Genomic DNA, 3,726 nt, shown 5'->3' with positions numbered 1-3,726 from the left:
CATGCATGGCCATCTCGTCTTCCTCTACCCCCATGCATGGCCATCTCTTCTTCCTCTACCCCCATGCACGGCCATCTTGTCTTCCTCTACCCCCACGCACGGCCATCTCGTCTTCCTCTACCCCCATACATGGCCATCTTGTCTTCCTCTACCCCCATGCACGGCCATCTTTTCTTCCTCTACCCCCATGCACGGCCACCTCGTCTTCCTCTACCCCATGCACGGCCATCTTTTCTTCCTCTACCCCCATGCACAGCCACCTTGTCTTCCTCTACCCCATGCACGGCCATCTCTTCTTCCTCTACCCCCATACATGGCCATCTCTTCTTCCTCTACCCCCATGCATGGCCATCTTTTCTTCCTCTACCCCCATGCATGGCCACCTCGTCTTCCTCTACCCCCATGCATGGCCATCTCTTCTTCCTCTACCCCCATGCATGGCCATCTTGTCTTCCTCTACCCCCATGCACGGCCATCTTTTCTTCCTCTACCCCCATGCACGGCCACCTCGTCTTCCTCTACCCCCATGCATGGCCATCTCATCTTCCTCTACCCCCATGCACGGCCACCGCGTCTTCCTCTACCCCCATGCACGGCCATCTCGTCTTCCTCTACCCCATGCATGGCCACCTCGTCTTCCTCTACCCCATGCACGGCCATCTCATCTTCCTCTACCCCCATGCACGGCCATCTCTTCTTCCTCTACCCCCATGCACGGCCATCTCATCTTCCTCTACCCCCATGCACGGCCATCTCATCTTCCTCTACCCCCATGCACGGCCATCTCATCTTCCTCTACCCCCATGCACGGCCATCTTGTCTTCCTCTACCCCCATGCACGGCCATCTTGTCTTCCTCTACCCCCATGCACGGCCACCTCGTCTTCCTCTACCCCCACGCATGGCCATCTCTTCTTCCTCTACCCCCATGCACGGCCATCTTTTCTTCCTCTACCCCCATGCATGGCCACCTCGTCTTCCTCTACCCCCATGCACGGCCATCTTTTCTTCCTCTACCCCCATGCACGGCCACCTCGTCTTCCTCTACCCCCATGCATGGCCATCTCATCTTCCTCTACCCCCATGCACGGCCACCTCGTCTTCCTCTACCCCCATGCACGGCCATCTCATCTTCCTCTACCCCATGCATGGCCACCTCGTCTTCCTTTACCCCATGCATGGCCATCTCGTCTTCCTCTACCCCCATGCATGGCCATCTCGTCTTCCTCTACCCCCATGCATGGCCATCTCGTCTTCCTCTACCCCCATGCATGGCCATCTCTTCTTCCTCTACCCCCATGCACGGCCATCTTGTCTTCCTCTACCCCCACGCACGGCCATCTCGTCTTCCTCTACCCCCATACATGGCCATCTTGTCTTCCTCTACCCCCATGCACGGCCATCTTTTCTTCCTCTACCCCATGCACGGCCACCTCGTCTTCCTCTACCCCCATGCACGGCCATCTTTTCTTCCTCTACCCCATGCACGGCCACCTCGTCTTCCTCTACCCCCATACATGGCCATCTCTTCTTCCTCTACCCCCATGCATGGCCATCTTTTCTTCCTCTACCCCCATGCATGGCCACATCGTCTTCCTCTACCCCCATGCATGGCCATCTCTTCTTCCTCTACCCCCATGCATGGCCATCTTGTCTTCCTCTACCCCCATGCACGGCCATCTTTTCTTCCTCTACCCCCATGCACGGCCACCTCGTCTTCCTCTACCCCCATGCATGGCCATCTCATCTTCCTCTACCCCCATGCACGGCCACCGCGTCTTCCTCTACCCCCATGCACGGCCATCTCGTCTTCCTCTACCCCATGCATGGCCACCTCGTCTTCCTCTACCCCATGCATGGCCATCTCGTCTTCTTCTACCCCCATGCATGGCCATCTCGTCTTCCTCTACCCCCATGCATGGCCATCTCATCTTCCTCTACCCCCATGCACGGCCACCTCGTCTTCCTCTACCCCCATGCACGGCCATCTCGTCTTCCTCTACCCCATGCATGGCCACCTCGTCTTCCTCTACCCCATGCATGGCCATCTCGTCTTCTTCTACCCCCATGCATGGCCATCTCGTCTTCCTCTACCCCCATGCACGGCCATCTCGTCTTCCTCTACCCCGATGCATGGCCATCTCGTCTTCCTCTACCCTCATGCACGGCCATCTCTTCTTCCTCTACCCCCATGCACGGCCATCTCGTCTTCCTCTACCCCCACGCACGGCCATCTCGTCTTCCTCTACCCCCATGCACGGCCATCTCGTCTTCCTCTACCCTCATGCACGGCCATCTTGTCTTCCTCTACCCCCACGCATGTGCCATGTTAGGCAAGCACTCTACCAAATGTCCGACAGAAGCACTCCGAGGGAAGGACTCACTTTGATTTCCATGTTCACCCCCTTCTTGGCTGCTGTTTGCTCTGGCCATCTTGGTGGGCACACAGCAGTGTTCTCACACTGTTTGCATGTTTACTTCCTTAATGATTAGATGATACCGAAAATCTTTTTATGTGGAGAAATACACATTCAAGCACCTGCCAATCTGAGTTGGTCACTGTTGAATTTTACAAACTATGTATCACTCATATTCCTGTTACACGCCGTTTGCCAAGCTTTTCCCCCGTTCTGCAGACTTTGATGCAGTCTGACTTATCTAGTCACCTTGGCTGTCTATACCTTTGGTGTCATATCCAAGAAATTGTCAAATCCAAGGTTATGGTGTTTTTACCATTTTCTTTAAATCATCATCGTTTGGGAGTCTTATATGTACTTAGGCTTTTTAAAAGTGTACGGTGCTAATATGTTTCTAATGTGGTATAAGACAGAACCTGACTTTACTATTACTTCGTAGTATGCTTACAGCCAGAATGAGTCCTCTAACATTTTTCTTATTTAGACTATTAAGAATCTCTCTAGAGGGGCTGCTGTTGAGTCTCCACCATACTCCAGGTTCCCCTGCTAGTAACCAGCATTGCTAAAGGCCCAGGTCAGCAGAGATGACTCCGTGCCCACCCAGCAAACCAGCATCACAGCCGTTCTCTTTCTAACACTGATGAGAGCAGAGTGCTAATATAGTTAAGCTCAGGTCACAAACATTCTGTTCCTGAACACGCTTAATTCTTTTGTTTAGAACAGTGCTGTTTTGAGATATCTTTAGAAAAACCAGTATTGAGCCGGGCGTGGTGGTGCACGCCTTTAATCCCAGAACTCGGGAGGCAGAGGCAGGCGGGTTGCTGTGAGTTCAAGGCCAGCCTGGTCTACAAAGCAAGTCCAGGACAGCCAAGGCTACACAGAGAAACTCTGTCTTGAAAAAAAAAAAAAAAAAAAAAAAAAAAAAGAAAGGAAAAAACAAAAAACAAAACAAATCAGTATTATATATGTCAACAATCTGGTTTCATAATTTGTGTTGAATTTTCCTGACTTTTGTCAGCAGGAAATATGAACTACACTCTAGCTAAATCTTGTTTTTCTCATCCCTTTAATTTTTCCTTTCTACCCTTCCTCACTAATATCTCAGAAATATAAATAAATAAAAGTTCTTTAAGCCAGACATGGTGGGGCACACCTTTAATCCTAGCAGGTAGGAGGCAGAGGCAGGCAAATCAACATGAATTCAAGGCCAGCATGGTCTAGGACAGCCAAGGCTACACAGAGAAACTTTGTCTCAAAAACCAAAAACAAATAAACAAGAATCCTTTAAGAAAGAAAACTTTGTCTAGAAC

Source organism: Acomys minous, assembly GCF_964271855.1.
Source record: "Acomys minous genome assembly, chromosome: 5".
Classification (NCBI taxonomy): domain Eukaryota; kingdom Metazoa; phylum Chordata; class Mammalia; order Rodentia; family Muridae; genus Acomys; species Acomys minous.
The sequence above is the reverse complement of the archived record's forward strand: the minus strand, read 5'-3'. Positions refer to the sequence as shown.